The sequence below is a fragment of the Dasypus novemcinctus genome, chromosome 1, assembly GCF_030445035.2.
Source record: "Dasypus novemcinctus isolate mDasNov1 chromosome 1, mDasNov1.1.hap2, whole genome shotgun sequence".
NCBI lineage: Eukaryota > Metazoa > Chordata > Mammalia > Cingulata > Dasypodidae > Dasypus > Dasypus novemcinctus.
In genome coordinates, this window is record NC_080673.1 from 107,755,025 (window position 1) to 107,773,550 (window position 18,526).

At 37.2% G+C, this 18,526-nt stretch overlaps 1 protein-coding gene across 2 annotated transcripts in view; it reads left to right on the top strand.

Moving 5' to 3' along the window:
- Positions 1–18,526, top strand: part of UNC5C (unc-5 netrin receptor C) — a 406,424-nt gene that overhangs the window by 263,203 nt on the left and 124,695 nt on the right. The window lies entirely within an intron of this gene.

Here is an 18,526-nt window from a genome sequence, read left to right on the forward strand (position 1 = left end):
TATTATCCCATTTACACAGATGAAGAAATTGAGACAAAGGGAGCTTTAAAATCTTGCTCACGGTCCCAGAGCTGCTACATGGAAGAGTGAGAGAGTTTAACCCCAGTCAGTCCAGCAACAGAGTCCTTACATTTAACCAGTACACTGGATCCAAGAAAGGTAGGCAGTGACGATGATTTTACATTAGGTGGCATTCACAAAAACTTATTCTCCACATGTGTAATTTTTATAAGCTCACTGTTATTTATAATATAGAAGTGTCGAAGGACATTGGTTCCCACCGTTCTCCTTAGTGCTTGGTCTCCTTTGACTACCCCATTCCAGAATGCAATGAAATCATTCCAGATTCAGGCAATTTGCAATAAGTGTTCCTGCCTGCCTGGATCACTTGCCCCTGATTCTAAATATGGTTTCCTCCCTTCTTTCATTCAGATTTCTGCTGAGGTGTTCTGTCATCAGAGGGGTTAACCGCACCAACGCACGTAAAATTCACTGTGACCTCAACCCCAACACTAATCCCAGACCTGCTTTATTTTCTTGAAAGCATTTTTCTTCTTGCTTCCTTGTTTTCTTTCACATTGACTCTGCCCCCTGCCAACAGAATATAAACTTCACAAGGGCAAGGACTATATTTTCTTCATTATTGTATCCCTGCTGCCTAAAAACAGTGCCTACTACATGGCTGGTACATAAGCGTTTATTTATTTATATAGACAGAAATGAAATGAAATTTTTAATATATTTACTTATTTATAATATTCATTGTTTGTGTGCTGTGTCCCGTCATTAGAAAGTAAGCTCCACATGGGCAGAAATTTGTGTTTTAGTAATGTATCCAAAATGCCTGGGACAATACCTGGCAAGGGGCAGGCACTCAATAAATATTGTAAAAGAATAAATAAATTAACATTTCTACAATAGGGGTAATAGCCTCTCCAATTAAAAATATATGTAATCTTATAAATGATGTGTGGGTTCATATATACAGAAGTTATTACGGAAGACCTTAAATGTTAGTTTTCATTTTTTACCTGTCTGTTCTACCAGGCATAAAACAAAATTAATTATGCTCTTTACCCAAATCATACATTTCTTTAACCAGGCACTCTGAAAGATTTAGATCATACCACGAACAGTATCTAATAGCCTCTTGCCAAGTGTCTTGGTAAAGATCAACAGACTTCCCTGCCTGTTGGCCTGTTGGGTCCTGTTTACCAAAATGTGTTTCTGAGCTGCAGTGTGATCCCTTGTGCAACCACTACAGCCACAGTAAACCATTATAAGATAAATAGGCCATAATTTTCATTAGGTGAGATGAATTGTACAATGTTGACTTTTGTAGATAATGAAAGAAAAAATTTTAACAATAAATTTCTTTTTGTTTCATATAAATCTGTCATTGAATTAAGTAGTTCATCATCTCATTCCTCCTTCAAGATTTAAAATGTATGTAACACATACCTGCTTGCATCAGTCTATATTTTTCCAAAGCATATTTGTTTTCATATATGGGCAGAAACTGGGTTTCATGGAGACCCCATGAATCCACAGATGTTTATAGCCCCTATTAATTCTGAGGTAGATGACCAGGTAAGAGAAAACTGTTTCTTAAGTCATGTTTTGAGAGAAATCATTTATCTATGTATACAGACAGAGCTGATAACCCTCCAGACGAAAACGTGTCATTAAAATAATGTTTTATGCTGCATGAAAAGGAAAGTTTATGGCTAAAATGCTTATTTGCAAAAATGCTCGTCTGCAATCATTGTGTTCTTTTTTTATACTCTGAAAACAGTGCTTTACCGTATCAGTATGTCTGTTTCCTCATCCATAAAGTTGGCATGTTTCTTATTATTTATCCCTAAGACATACCTTAAAAAACATTGTGATGACATATAATCATTTTTTCTGAAACTAAAGATGCAGTGTGAATATAAAAGTAATGGTTTAGATCGTTTTTCCCCCTTCCTCTTCTCTCTAATGGATGTCATTTGGAATTCTAGCTCTAAAATGTTTATTTTTTTAAAATACCCTTTAGCAACACTATCCGAATACAAATGTATCTGTCCTATAAATGCTCCCAAAGTTGAGAAATAAAGAATGCCTTAAGTTCTGCTTCCCTTCTGCAGGGACTAGTCACTTGGGATTTCTCTTCCTAAATGGTCTCAGTGCAGTGAGGGATTGCACATCTTGGCACAATCATTTCATTACTAAGATGCTCCTTCTGCTGATTTGCTTAAAGATAATTCTAACCCCTGAGGCTGTATTGAATTATAATATTAAGAAAGTTTTCAGTGAATTCCTAAGAGTGGACAAAAGCATTATCTCTTATAAAAGGAAAACAAGGTTAAGAAATAATAAAGGGAGCAAAATGAAAATCTATTGTCTTTTTTCTTTCTACTTTATAAAATTCTATGTCCTGGAAGCCAACATTAGTGGTGTGCTTACTGTGTGCTGAATTCTGTTCTAGCCCCTCTGCTTGTTAACTCTTGTGATCCTTACACCAATCCTACAACGTAGATTCTTTTATCGTCCTTATTCTGCAAGTAACAAAACAGAAGTTTGGAAATGTTAGGTAACCTGCCCTGTCACTTAGGAAATCGTCAATCTGAGTTTTAAACAAACTTTTCTTTATGCAATCCTGTTTGTGGCAGTTAGAACTTATTTTATGAATCCCCAAAGAGGAATGATTATGTTTGTGGACTAAATCCATTCCTGTGGGTGTGAGACCTTTCAATTGGACTACATCAGTGAGGCATGACTTGGGTTGTGTCTCCACCCTGGGTCTGATACAAACAGGAACACAAGGAAAAGTGAGTGCCATATTTGATCCTACCATGTGAGGGAAGGAGAGGTTCAAAGAGCTGAAGCCAAGCAAGAGAGGAGCCATAGCCTGATAACTTGCAACTGAATTTAGGAAGACAGTGGAACAGCTGAACTTGAAAGGGGAAGCCCAAAAAGAGACAAGCCCTGTGCCTGACTGCCCACAGCTGAGCTCCAGGTGATGGTGCAGCCCAGAAGGGAAGGCAGAGACTAGGCAGGGATTGCCCGCCATCTTGTTTCAGCACGTGGCAGCTGACTTTAAAGAGAAAGCACCTCTTACGGTGCCTTGAGTTGGACTTGTCACAGTAAGCTTTTATCCCAAATAAATTCCCTGTATAAAACCCAAATCATTTCTGGTACTTTGCAGTGGCAGTCCTTTGGCAAACTAAGAAACACAATTGGTTATAGATTTTCAGAAATGTAACAATTTTTAACTTTTTAGTCTAACCATAGAAGGAATGCCATGTAGCTTATTTTTGTGTTTGTTATTGTTTTATTTGATCTTTTAAAAAATATTTGAGAAGAAAAGGCAACTTTTAAAAAGGGCATTCAACTTATTTATATACTGTGCCTCCTATATTTAAAAACCACATAAGAATTGCTAAACATAAATCTTTTTCTGAATTTTTTTTTTTAATTTCAGTAAAGATAAGGTACTCTGTTCCTGGAAAATAAAACCACGGCATACCATTTTAGGATTCTGTGGCATTATGTCAGGCATTTTTCACTTTTAATAAGTGCCCAGAGCTCTGCTGTAATATAGTTCTCCCAAAATACAATGCACTGGTATATTCACAGCAGTTAATACCCTTTAACAGCCAGATTTGGTGATTTTAGCATAAGTTTTCCTCTACCATGACAGCATAATGAGCCCTTTCTATCATTTTCAGAATAAAGGTACATTTTTTCCTTTAATTAACACAAGTATTATTACTTTACGGGACCATGGAATTATTTTGTTCTCTAGAGGAACACTTTGAAAGTCCATTAAAACAATTTTTTAAATTTTAAAATATGTTCAGCACCTGTCTTCATTGAGCATATAAAAAAAAGAACTGAAAAGTACTTTGCAAATATGAAGAATGTGCATCATAGAAAAAGCAGCTTGTAGTTTCTTAATGCAAGGTCGGGCCTGTGTCAGAAAGTACATAGCATGGCCATCAGAAGATAACTACAACATGAATCTCCTATAAGTATGGAATTTCCCTACAGATAGAGCCACTTTGTCATGTCCAGCTCAATTTGCTGGCAAAAAGTTTAATTCCAGTATGTGGAATATGAAATTCCCTGTGCCTCTACCTCTTGATCAAAACAAATAAGCAGCACAACCATTAATTCTGTGAAAGCTTGACACCTACACTGATTTGGGGGCTGTGTGGGGTGTACACTTAAATCAGGACATTCATAGAGGGCTTTTTATGTAACTGTACTGTCCTAAGTGTTTTCAGTGCATTGCTTTATTTAATTTCCACACTAACCCTGTGAGATAATTACTGTAATTATCCTCATTTTAGGAATGAAGGAACAAAAGCACATGAACCTTGTTAGGTGCAGAACCAGGATTGGATCCAGGCAGTATGGACCATCCATGCTCTTACCTACTGTAATAGTCTGAATAATGGGCCCCACAGATATCAGGTCCTAGTCTGTGGTGTCTGTAAATGTTACTTACGTGGTAAAGGCTCTTCGGGAGATGTGATTCCAATAAGGATCTTGGGTTGATGGAATTATCCTGGATTATCTGGTGGGCTCTAAATGCCTTATGAGAAAGAGGCAAGGGAGAGTACACATACAGAAGGGGATAATGTACCTTGACCTCGGAGGTAGGGATTGGAGTGATAGAGCCACACACCAAGGAACGCAGTAGCCACCAAAGCTGGAAGAGGTAAAGGAAGGGATTCTCCCTCGATCCTCTGGAGATGGTGCTGTCCTGCACCTTGATTGTGACCAAGGAAAATGATTTCAGATTTCTGGCCTCCAGAACTGTAAAAGAATATATTTCTGTTGTTTTAAGCCTCCACATTCGTGGTAATTTTTTACAGTAGCCATAGCAAACTGGTACTCCCCCTTTTATAGACCCACGTCTTTGGGTAACCATGCTTCTAAATAGCTGCTGAATTAGAATGCATTAATTAACCTCCTAGGGCCTCAGTAGTTTTATCTATAAAGTGAGGAGATTGAACTGTATGAATCGTAAGGTTTTTTATAGTTACACACCACAAGGGAAAATGCTCCCAGTCCTTCAGTGAAGGTGATTGCCAGATTGTTTTGGAAATTGAATTTAATTCAGCATTTATTAAGGCACTATTATACACTAAGCAACAAGATATAGTTGGCCTCAAAGAATTTTTTAACTAAAATGAGTAGGTTAAGCGATTTACTGGAGGTCATGCAACTACTCAAGTGGTCAAGTGATAGGCCTTGAACCCTTGACTACACCAATAACTTACTCTTAGCAACAATGTTATCCCACCTCCCAGTGGCTCTCACACTCTATTCACAGTGACCTACGATAAAAAATATGTTTATATCATGATCCAGAAAACTGTACCCACCCCTCCCCAAACCTTTATGTGTATGATATGTACATGTATGTACTCACTCTAGTACTATTTAACTTACTATGGGTAATATATCTTGAAATTTCCTATTTATTCTATTTTAGATATTTTTTAATCCATTCATTCAGTCCCCCCAAGGGTCATACAGTTTATAAAGCATACAATAAACCATAAGTTCCTTAGAAACAATAAGGAATATTATATACTGTAGTTTATAGACCATATGGTGAAATATGTAAGAGAAAAACGTGTTGAAAATTTACTCATATGAGTAATCATCTTTCATTTTAGAACTTTGTGAATATTAATAATACAAATAGTAGTAATAATTTATCACATGTGTTTCATGTTTTATAATTTCTAAAATGCTTTCAGGTTCAATATATATTTTAATATTTACAAAATCCTATGACGTCTAAACATGAAATGAAAAAGAAATTCACCAGTAATAATGTAATATTTCTTTTATAGCTTGTTATTTTGTAGAATTTAAGGATTTTAATCTTCACTAGAATAGTCTATTTAAGTATACCCATTGGAGAATGCCTGACTTAATTGCCAAGATTTTGTCTTTTAAAAAATATTTTATTCTAATCTTTCTTCATAATGAGGTAATATGTAATCTTTCTTTTTAACTTGGAGTACAACTGAGTTTATTATCCTCTTCAAAGACAATAGTATCAGCAACTTTCTCACTAAGACACAATGCGGGACTCATTTTGCTTATATTTTCTGCTCCTTCCAAAATTAGGGCTCACACCTGCTTGGCTGGTTGTGTGACCCATTATCCTCAAAATTGTAACCTCTCCAGTCTAACATTCCTGTTGTGTCCAATCTCAGCATTCCTACTGTAAAGCTCAAAGGGTGTCACTGGGAAGGAGACATAATTTTCTTCCTGGTGTGTAAATATGCACATTGACTTAAAGGAGTTTCTTACATGTAGTTTTATGTAGGCATATTTTTCCCATGGAGGCAGACAGTGATGTCTGTCAGTGTAATTCTGTGTGTTTATGATCATCAGAACTTTCATTTTCATATGATTATTTAATGTGTATTATATTATTCTCTCAGTTTTACAAAGAATTTGATCATATTTTTCAAACTAAATCTTTGAAACCCACTCCTTTACCCATTTTTTTAACTCTTACCCGTATTTGTTATAGCAGTTTGATGTGGTTTATGAATTCCAAAAATAGATATTGGATTATGTTTTAAACTGGTCTCTACCTGGGCATGATTAAATTAGGGGTTTAATTGAGCCATATCAATAGGGTGTTGAGTCCCTGCCCTTGGTGGGTGGGGACTCACAGATAAAAGACATGGCAAAGGACAGAGTCAGAGTTTTAATGCTGGAGTCTTGAGCTGGAGCCCCAGGAAAAGAAATAAGCTATTTGCCTAATAATCTACAGCTGGCAAAAACAGAGGAGCTGAACCCAAAGAGAAATGAACCCAGGGAAGAGAGGAACCCAGGAAGCCTGAACCCTGGCAGATATTGGCAGCCATCTTGCACCAGATGTTGGCAGCCATCTTGCTTCAACACGTAGCAAAAGACTTTCGTGAGGGAAGTAACTTACACTTTATGGCCTGCTAACTGTAACCTTCTATCCCAAATAAATACTCTTTATAAAAACCAACCAATTTCTGGTATTTTGCACCAGCACCCCTTTGGCTGACTAATACATCTATAGATCCAACTATACCAAAGTTCCATTAAAATTGTCCTGAGAGAGTTAATTATAAACCGTTCTCTACAAAGAGGCATCAACTCCAAGACTATTGAAAAATAATGACTTCAATTATTTCTCTGAACACTGATAATTGTTTTATCTCCTTAAAGTTCCCTCACAACCAAGAAGTATTTTTTCCACTAAGGATAGCTTGTTTATTCCTCCTAAAATGTGTATTTTTGAAAGGTTAGTCTTTTTAGCCATAGGCCATTATAGCCAAAAGCATGCAGACATTTACTTTCATTTACAAATGGAGAAAATGAAGGCCAGAAAGTCTTCTAACTTCCATTTAGCCATCTTTTCTGTTCACCACATCATCAAAAAGCAGAGTCTTTGCAGAATGCCACAAGTGAGCGTATTCCACATCATAGATCATTTGTAACCACAGTCTTTATTATTATGCAAAAATTCATTGAAAGAATCAAAGTTCTATAATAAAAAATGAAACTACATGTGTAGGTCTTTGTGTGTTCAAGAAGGTTTCTTTGATTCCTTTGTAAACAGTAAATAGAAATCTATATAGTTTCAGGACTGAGTACATCTGTGAATTGGATTTTGTTGTATGGATTTTAGTAAGCCAATATTCATATTCTTAAGTACACATCTCTCTGAATGCATGCATATGGCAAAGCTGATTTTTATTTTAATTGCTAGAATCAATGACAAATCAGAGATAGGCCAAGTTGACTTTGCAAAATAATCTAGGTTGTGATAAAATGACTTTACATGTATTTTAGTAGCAGCCTTGGAACTAATGGAAAGAAAACAGGAATGTAGGCTCCTAAAGGTCTTCCAAGGGCAGAAATTCATCTTTTTACTGACAGGAATGCCCACATTATTCTGAACCATTCTGTTTTACATCTAATTCCAAGCTGACAAGTGTCCGTTTCTCATGCGTATTCATTCGTCACCCTTCTGCTCTCTGTGCCTGCAAGGCATCCAGACTGCCTTCTATCACATCTCTCTGAATGATAAAGGATATGCTTAAAATGTTAGCCTTGCAGAGCAACGTGGAGGCATACTGAAATGAGCAGCTGCCATGCCGCACAGCCGCAATATATTCTACGCTCATTACACCACCTGGAAGCTAGAAAAAAGGTTTTGGGCAGCAATTAAACGGATTTTCCAGGAAGAAGTATTACCTTGTGGGGGATATATGTGAGGTCATTTTAGAAATTATATCAAATTTATAGTGAGTTTAAAGCCAACCATAAAAATAAAACAATTATGTCATATCTAATGATGGTTTATAGATAAACCTCTCTCTTTTAGTATATGCCCAATGTGCCCTCATTGTTCTTTATTAGGAAAGAAGAATCTATATAAGTCATTCCTTCATATGGCAGGAATTCGAAAACTATGTGAGAAACTACATTATATTCTAAGAAGAATTATAGCATGTGCACTAAAATCCATTGTCCCTTCTTGGTTCTGCCCACTACTTTCACTGTAAAACTTTGTAACAGAGCAGTAGAAACTCATGATGTTCACTTTCCCAGTTCCATAGTACCTCTCAAAACAGTTGCCCCGGCTTCTAACCCCCTCTACTCCTGTATTCTCCAGACCAACAACTTCTTAACTTCCTTCTCTGCATTTGTCCTGTTTGATCATGCCATTTCTTAAAAAGATATTCTTCTCTTTGTTCTTCTGACACATCTTTGTTTTTTCTCCTTCCTCTTTGCTCATTCTATGTCATTTTTGCTGGTGTTTCCTCTTAAATGTTGGTCCCCTTTTCTTTATACTGCTCTCTCTTTCCTGATGACGTTATCCATTTCCAGTGCCTCGGCTATCTCTGAGATCATGACACAACTCTTCAATGAAGACTTCTTTTTCAAGCTCCAGACCAGTGCTCCTCGACTGGGAGGTGATTTTTCCCCTCAAGAGACATTTAGCAATTTATGGAGGTATTTTTTGTGTGTCATGCTTGGAGAGTGCTACTGACATCTAGTAGGATACAGCCCAGGCATGCTGCTAACCATCCTGCTTTGCACAGGACAGTCCTACAATAATTATCCAGTCCCAAATATCAATAGTGCTGAGGGTGAGAAACCATTATCTGGACCTACTGGTCTTTTTCATTTGGATATCCTACAGACAAGCCAAACTGAACATGTGCCAAAATAAGTTTATTTCCAAATGTTTTCTCCCACTGAGTAGGCTGTCTTTTTACTTTAATGTTAAAGTCCCCTGATTCACAAAAGTTTTTAATTTTGATGAGGCCAAGTTTATCTATTTTTTTCTCTTGTTGCTTATAGTTTGGTGTAAAGGCTAAGGAAACATTGCCTAACACAAGATCCTGAAGATGCTTCCGTATATTTTCTTCTAAGAGTTTTATAGTTCCAGCTTTTATGTTTAGGTAGGTCTTTGATCCATTTTGAGTTGATCTGAGTATATGTAGAGGTCTATGGAACAAGCTGCCACAACAGTACATTGTGGGAACACAGGTTCAAGGCACAACAGAAACTTTCATCAAATGAACTTTTTATTTGCACAGAATAAGGAGTCCAGAAAGGGTACGTCATCTCTTTATTACTTACACAACACAAAGAGTCCAAAAGAGCAGTGTAAGAAGTCCTATCACAGCCAGTCTCCCAGGATAGCCAAAAACTGCTCAGACCAGGATCAATACATGGCAGCATTGTATACCCCACTTCAGAACAGAGAAAAGAGATATCTATACTGTTTGAGTATAGTTTTTACCCACCTCAGGGGGCAGGGGCACTGCCACTGAGAATTCCTATTCTGATAAGCATGTGGAGTTCTTTATTGCCAGGTTTAAGATCTAGCCAGACTTTTTCATTAGACTTAACATCTCCCCCAGAAAGTCACACAACAAAAAAGGAGGTCAGAAGGCCAGAAGATGACCACTTAGAGTGTGTTTGTGAATTCCCCAGAGAATCATGTGGGGTAGTGAGTCCTGGGCAATGGTCACTTTACAGTTTCTGTGACTTCCCTAACAGGGTCTACCTTCATTCTTTTGTACATGGACATGCAGTTTTCCCAACACCATTTTTAAAAGAGACTATTCTTTGCCAATTGAGTGGACTTAGCACCCTTGTCAAAATCAGAGTCATAAACTTGAGGGTTGATTACTGAACTCTCAATTTTATTCCATTGGTCTATGTATCTGTCCCTCTGCTGGCACTATGCTATTTTGATTACTGTGGCTTTGTTCTAACATTTAAGATCAGAAAGTGTCAGTCCTCCAACTTCATTTTTTTTTTCAAGATGGCATTGACTATTTGGTGTTACTTACCCTTCCTTATAAATTTTATGATTGGCTTTTCCATTTCTTCAAAGAAGGCTTTGGAATTTTGAATGGGACTGCATTGAATCTGTAATTCACTTTGGGTAGAATTGATATCTTCTTAACACTATTTAGTCTTCTAGTGCATGAACATGGAATGTCTTTCCATTTAACTAGGTCTTTGATTTCCTTTAGCAATGGTCTGTAGATTTCTGTATAGAAATCTTTTGCATACTTGGTTAGATTGTTCCTAGATACTTGATTCTCTTTTAGTAGCTATTGTAAATGGAATATTTAACTTCTTTTCTTCCTCAGATTGCCCATTACTACTTCAAAGAAACATTACTGATTTTTGGGTGTTGATCTTGTACCCCACCATTTTGCTAAGTTCATTTATTAGTTCCAGTAGCTTTGTTCTGGATTTTTTAGGATTTTCTGTGTATAGGATCATGCCATCTTCAATTAGGAAACATTTCATCCTTCCAATTTGGATGCCTTTCATTTATTTCTTTTGCTTAATAGCTCTTGTTCCTGATCTTAGAGGGAAAGTTTTCAGTCTTTCACCATTGAGTAAGATCGTAGCAGTGGATTTTCCATATATGCCCTGTATCATGTTGTGAAGGTTTTCTTCTATTGCTAGATTTCTAAGTGTTTTTATCAAGAAGGGGTGCTGGATTTTTAAAAATGCCTTTTCTGCATCAATTGAGATGATCATGGGTTTTTTTGTTTGTTTGTTTTTGTTTTACCTTTGCTCTGTTAATGTGGTGCATTACATTTATTGATTTTCTTATGTTGACTCACCCTTGCATACCTTGGATAAACCCCACTTGACCATGGCATAGAATTCTTTTGATATGCTGTTGGATTTTGTTTGCTAATATTTTGTTGGGGATTTTGCATCTATATTCATAGGGTTATAGGTCTACAGATTTTTTTGTGATATCTTTATATGGCTTTGGTACAAGGGAGATATTGTCCTCATGAAATGAGCTAGGGAGTATTCCCTCCTCTTCAAATTTTTGGAATAATTTGTGGAGGATTGTTGTTAATTCTTCTTGGAATGCTTGGTAGAATTTACCTGTGAAATCATCTGTTCCTGGGCTTTATTTGGGGGAAGGATTTTGATTACTGATTCAATTTCTTTACTAGTTATTTGCTTATTGAGAACTTCTATTTCCTTTTGAGTCAGTGTAGGTAATTTTTGTGTTTCTAGGAATATGCCCTTTTCATCTAGGCTACCTAATTTGTTGGCATAGAGTTGTTCATACTATCCTCTAATAGTTCTTTTTATTACTTTGGAGTTGGTAGTAATGTTCCCCATTTTATTTCTGATTTTAGTTATTTGTGTCTTCTCTCACTTTTTCTTCTGTAAGTTTAAAAATTTGTTGATTTTACTGATCTTTTCAAAGAAACAACTTTTGGTTTTGTTGATTCTCCCTATTGTTTTTTAATCTCTATTTAATTTATCTCTGCTCTAATGTTTATTTCCTTCCTTCTGCTTACTTTGGGTTTAGTTTGTTCTTTTTCTCTATCCTCCAGTTATGCGGTTAGGTCTCTGACTCGAAATCTTTCTTTTATTTGAATGGTAAGTATTTAGGGCAATAAATTTCCCTCTCAGTACTGCCTTTGCTGCATCCCATAAGTTTTTGTATGTTATGTTTTCATTTTCATTCACCTCAAGATATTTCTAATTTCCTTTGGGGTATCTTCTTTAACTTCTGGTTGTTTAAGAGTACATTGTTTAATTTCCACGTATTTGTGAATTTTCCATTTCACCCTCCAATATTGATTTCCAGCATAATACCATTATGTTCAGAGAAGATACTTTGTATGACTTCAAAATTTTTAAAAATATATTGAGACTTATTTGTGACCAAATATATGGTGCATCCTGGAGGATGACTCATATGCATTTGAGAATAATGTTAATTCTGCTACTGTTTGGTGAATTGTTCTGCATATGTCCATTAGGTCTAACTGGTTCAGAGTATCATTTAAGTCTTTCATTTCCTTACTGGTCTTCTTTCTAGATGTTTTTTTCCATTACTAAAAGTAATATATTGAAATCTCCCACTATTAATGTAGAACTGTCTATTTCTCTTTTCAAATCTGTAGTATTTACTTCATATATTTTGGGGTTCTTCTAGTGTTTATAATTGTTATGTCTTCTGGTTGAATTGACCCTTTATCTGTACATAGTGACCCTTTTCCTCTTGTAACAGTCTATTTTATCTGATATTAGTATAGCTACCCCAAATCTATTTTGGTCACTTATACACATGGTAATACACATGGTATATTTTTTTCCATACTTTCCCTTTCAACCTAATTATGTCTTTAATTATGCCTTTAAACTACTATTAAACAATATATAGTTGGTTAATGCTTTTTATACATTCTGCCTTTTACTGGAAGATTAATCCATTTACATTTAAAGTAACTATTAATAATGGGGTATGTTTTTCTGCCATTTTGCTATTTTTATGACATAAAAATTATTTTTATAATTTATAAAAAATATTTTTATATTTTGTTAGTTTTATAACTGTTTTGGTCCTTAATTTGTCTATTACATACATACATACATGTATGTACATACATAGTCACTTTTTGTTATACCATTTTGATTCTTTGCTTATTTCTTTCTGAATATATATATATAATTTTTTTAAAGATTTATTTTTCTCCCCTTCCTCTCCACCCCCCTCATTGTCTGCTCTCTTGTGTCCATTTGCTGTGTGTTCTTCTGTGTCCACTTGCATTCTCAGCGGCACCAGGAATCAGTCTCTTTTTGTTGCGTCACCTTGCTGTGTCAGCTCTCCACGTGTGCAGCGCCACTCCTGAGTGGACTACATTTTATTAGTGCAGGGCGACTCTCCTTATGGGGTGCACTCCTTGCACATGGGGCTCCCTTACATGGGGGAAACCCCTACATGGCATGGCACTCCTTGTGTGTGACAGCACTGCGTGTGGGCCAGCTCATCACACAGGTCAGGAGGCCCTGGGTTAGAACTCTGGACCTCATATATGGTAGACAGACACTCTTATCAGTTGAGCCACATCCACTTCCCTATATAATTTATTTTAGGTGGTATGGGAGATTGAATCCAGGACCTCGCTCATGGGAAGCAGGAGTTCAACCACTGAGCTACATCCACTCACTGTTTCTGAATATATTTTTCATTTATTTTCTTTGTAGTTACCATGGGATTAAAATTTAACATCCCACATCTCTATCAATTTGATCGGATACAAACTTAACGTCAATAGCATACACATACTCTGTTTCTATATCCTCTGTCCCCCTTACCTTTTTTTACACTTCTTACAAATTTTATCTCTGTACATTGTATGTCCAAAACCATTATTTACCATTGCTTTTTATGCATTTGCATTTTAGTACCTATAAGAAGTAAGAAGTAGCACTACATAACATAAAAGAAAATTCTATAGTACTGGCATTTATATTTACCCATGTGGTTGCCTTTACCAGAGGTCTTAATTTCTTTATGCTGCTTTGATCCACTCTCTCATGTCTTTTCTTTTAGTCTGAAGAAGTCCCTTGAGCATTCTTTGTAGGGTAGGTCTAGTGGTGATGATCCCCTTCAGCTTTTGTTTATTTGGGAATATCTTAATGTTCCCCTCATTTTTGAAAGAAAATCTTGCCAGTTATAAAATTCTCGGTAGGCAGGTATTTTCTTTCAGCAATGTAATTATATCAACCCTCTGCCTTCTTACCTGCAATGTTTCTGATGAGAAATTAGCACTTGTTCTTATTGGGATTCCTTGCGTATAACTCATTTTTCTCTCAAAGTTTTCAATATTATCTCCTTGTCCTTGGCACTGCACAATTTGACTACTGTATGTCTGGGCATAGTTCTCTTTGAATTTATCCTGTTTGGGGTTCACTGGGAGTCTCAAATGTGCATATTCATGTCTTTCCTTAAATTTTGGAAGTTTCCTGCCATTTTTTCTTTGAATATTCCTTCTGTCCCTTTCTTTCTCTCTTCTCCTTCTGAAACTCCCATAATTCACTTATTAGTGTGCTTGATGCTGTCCCACAGATCTTTTAGATTCTGTTTGCTCTTTTTTATTCTTTGTTCATTCTGCTTCTCAGCCTGAATCATTTCAGTTGTCTTGTCTTTGAGAGCTCTGATTCTTTCTTCTGCCACCTCTAGTCCACTGTTGAAACTATCTAGACAAGTTTTCGTTTCAGTTATTATGTTCTTCAACTCCAGTATTTCTCTGGACAGATTCCCATATTGTTCATTTGTTGTTTTTTTCATATCCTTTAGTTCTTTCTCTATGTCTTCCTTTATCTTCTTGAGCCTATTGAAAGTCATATTTTTAAAGTTTCTGTCTAGTAAGTCAAAAGTCTGGTCCTTTTTATTGATGGTTTCTGGATTTCTATCTTGTACCAATGGATGGGCCATCATTTCCTATTTGTTTGTCTTGTAGCTTTTTATCGGACACTGTACTTTTTAATAGTTCACATTATGCATGATAGTTTTGTAAGTTCACAACTTCTCTAATAAAAATTATTTATTTTTAATAGGTGTTAATGCTGTAATTTAGTCCTTGAGCTGTCCATTCCTTATGTTTGTGTCCATAGTGATATGGCAGAAATGATCTTGAATGTCAGCAGATAATCACAACAAACAAATTAAGGCAAAAAGAATCTTTTACTATCTTTGCAAATTGGCTCTGCTTTGGCTAGTGATCTCCCTCACAGCCATTTTATCAAGATCAGCTCAAGGCAAATGAGAAGTGCAGAGTCCTCACTGTTTTATCAGAACCTGTGTGGAGACAGTGTCATGGAGCCTGTTTCTCTCCCTGGAATTGTGCTTGCTAGAGGCCTTAGGAATTCCCCATTAGCAGTTTACCAGAGTTTGAGTGAACATGCCCTCTTCATTTGAAATAGGCTCCTCCCCCTTCTGCTTCTGGGTGCTCTCTTGAGTGACTTAATGGAGATAGTCCTTTGCCCCGGGGTTTTTTTCTCACTGTGTGCAAGTTGCTTTTCTGCCCTCGGGGACAAACTCTGGCGGGCTAACCTGAAACAATTCTCCAGCTCAGTCTCTCAGACTTCCACCTGATAATTGGCACTGACATCCATGCACCCAGCAGGCATGAAAGGGCCACTCTACTGCCTCTGGAATGAGGCCAGGGACATGCGCAATGGGAGGGCAAACTAGCTCCACCCTGCAGTGTGAAGCAGGCTGGGGAGGGACCAGCAAGTGTGCCAGGAGCTTCTCCTATGACTTGTAAAGCTGTGTTTTCTTGATTCCACACTTGCCTGGTGAATGCAACCTTTTAAGTATTTACTGTAATTTTTTTATTTAAAAATTGATTTTTATATCAATGTTACAAGTTACTCAGTTAGTACAAATAACAACTACAATAACAGTAAATCTCTTTTAGTCAGTGGTTACACTTCCCCCTTATTTATGTTAATCCCTGAGACTTGAGGGATTTGGGATGATGTCCACTCTGACGGCTTTAGGCTGAGAAGGGATGGCGATATTATGGGGCATAGGAATGGAATTGTTTTGCTTGCACTTGAAGATACTCCCTGCTTTGGGGATGGGCCTAGTCCAACATCAATTTGTTTGTTGTCCAGGGAAAGTCTGAGGACCTGGAGAGTACGAGTTGGCTGCATCTCTGCTGGGTTTCAGGGCTCAACCAGCGTAGGAACAATCTGAAGGTTCTAAGTCTCTGAGAAATATACTTAACAGGTTAATTGAAAATTATAGGGTCAATTAAAGAAGTAGAAGAATCATGAATAGAGGATTTATAAATGTGTAGAACTATGTTATATTGAGGAAATAACTTTTTGTCTATTCCCAGATAAGCATGCAGAGGGGGTATTAATTTCATGAAGCCATATAGCTTGCCTGTGATGTCCACATCTCCCTATGGTCCAGTGGAGCACTTTTGATTGAGGCTTTGTTTACTGTGACAGTTTGTGCTTTTTGGAATTTTGAGGAAGATTACTCTCTTTAAGATTCAACTGCCATCTTTGCCTGAGGGGGGGTTGATCAATGGCCATCCTCAGAGTTGGCCCTCCAAGATCTGAAGTAGCTATTCAAAGGTAGAGATATGTGATCAGATCACATACACTGGATGTGGGAGGCCTCAGTTTGGTGCCACCCTGGCACCAAAGAGCTGTTCCAGGGACCCCAGCAGCAGTCACCCCTGCTACCTGCCATGAGGCTGTGGGAAGGAGGTTGGTAGCAGCTCACCAGTATTTATGTCACTTTCACCAGTTTTTATGTCAATTTCTCAGCCTCTTTCTCCTGCTCTTCTCTGGATACTGCATAATGTCCAAATTAGTTGATTCAGACTATTCCTGCCAGTTCAGTAGATGTTTTGATAGAAGATGTTTGTTTGAAGATGTTTGCCATCTTCGTACAACCCTTCTGTTTATTGATTCTTAAAATGAAACTCCCCAAAGAATTCCATTGAACATTTCACAGCCTCTGAACATCATAATTTCTAATACACAGAATATAGTTGCCCCATTTTGGTACAATACTAACAACATGTGGTTTTAAATCACAAATACATATAATAATGCCAAACCCAGGAATTTTTATTTCACTTTCTATAAATGAATAAATGTTATTTAATATTTTAAATATGATAAACTTAATTTTTCTTCTTTTCTTCTCTTTTCTTTCTGTCTTTATTTTTTTAATATTACATTAAAAAAATATTAGGTACCCATATATCCCCCATCCCCCTCACCCCACTCCTCCCATAACAACAACCTCCTCCATCTTCATGGGACATTCATTGTGCTTGATGAATACATCTCTGAGCATCGCTGCATTACATGGTCAATGGTCCACATTACAGTTTACACTCTCCCCCAGTCCACCCAGTGGGCCATGGGAGGACATACAATGTCCGGTAACTGTCCCTGCAGTACCACTCAGGACAGCTCCAAAACCTGAAAACACCCCCACATCACATCTCTTCTTTCCACTCCCTACCCTCAGCAGCTACCATGGCCACTTTCTCCAAATCAATGCTACATTTTCTTCAAATACTAATCACGATAGTTCATGAATAGAATATCAGTAAGTCCACTCTAATCCATACTCTATTCCTCCATTCCGTGGACCCTGGAATGGTTGTGTCCACTCCACATCTATATCAAGAGGGGGCTTAGATTCCACATGGATGCTGGATGCAATTCTCCTGCTTTCAGTTGTAGGTACTCTTGGCTCTCTGATGTGGTGGTTGACCTTCTTCACCTCCATGATAAACTTTATTTTTAAAGAGGTTTTAGATTACAGAAAATTTACATCAAATGTGTAAGGGATTCCCATGTACCCTACGCTCCCTCCCACATCTTTCCCTATTATTAACATCTTAAAATTGTATGGTATATTTGTTTCAGTTGATGAATAAATACTGAAGCATTGCTACAAACCAAGGTCTATAGTTTACACTGTACTTTACACTTAATTCCAGAGCCCTAAAAATTCCCTATGTTTCAGAACCTCTGGTAACCACTATCTTTTTAACAATGTTATATGTTCTTCCATTACTACAATATTAATAAGCTGACTTTTCTATGGCTGCATTCCCCCCTTACATTTGTTCATTCCTCAGTCTTGAGCATGTGGGGATGGTGATGTCCTCTCTGCCTCAGATTGAGAGAGGGCTTAGATTTTATGAGGCAGATGGAAGGCACTGTCTTGCTTGCAGTTGTAGATACTATGTTTCAGGGATAGGAGTTGTCCATCACTACCATTTCGTTAGTTGATCTGGGCGACTTCGATGATCTTGAGACTAGGTGTTGGCTGCAACTTTCCTGAGATTTCAGGGCTTAACACTCACATCAACAGAGCGAAGATTTAAGTCTCTGAGACATATCTTTAACAGATATAGTGCTAATCATAGGCTCAAATAAAAGGGGAAACAGAATCATGCATAGGGAAATTATAAATGAGTCAAACTGTTACACTGGGGAAATAGGTTGTCATATATTCCAAGATAAGGCCATCCAACAGGTGCTGATTTCAAGGGGTTGTTTGCCTTGCCTATAGTGTCTGGATGTCTCTAGCGCCCTCAGGAGCACCCCTATTTGAGGCTTTGTTCACAGTGGCAGTTAGTGAAATCTGCCTGAGACATGTGTTAAGTGTAACATCTGGAATGACCTA